Below are 326 nucleotides of genomic sequence, written 5' to 3'. Positions count from 1 at the left end.
TTTAATTGGGGTCTTTTATCGGGATCTTAAATTGGGAACTTGATATACATATTTTAACTTATTTTAATTGGGGTCTTTAAGTGGGGTCTTTAATTTAAATCTTTAATTGGGGTTTTCAATTGAGGACTTGATCTAGGGTCTTTCGGTTGGGATTTTTAACTGGGATTTTTAATTGGGTTCTCTCAGTTGGGGTTTTTATTTGGAATCTTTAATCGAAATCTTTTGTTTAGAATTGTCGTCTATTTTTGTTTTGTTTTATGGATGGCTTGTGTTGGTGGGGGGGGGGCGTGCTTTGAGTATTTCTTTTATTCTCTCATTATTTATCA

Source organism: Penaeus monodon, chromosome 28 (assembly GCF_015228065.2).
Source record: "Penaeus monodon isolate SGIC_2016 chromosome 28, NSTDA_Pmon_1, whole genome shotgun sequence".
Classification (NCBI taxonomy): Eukaryota; Metazoa; Arthropoda; class Malacostraca; order Decapoda; family Penaeidae; genus Penaeus; species Penaeus monodon.
Note: the sequence above shows the minus strand (reverse complement) of the source record.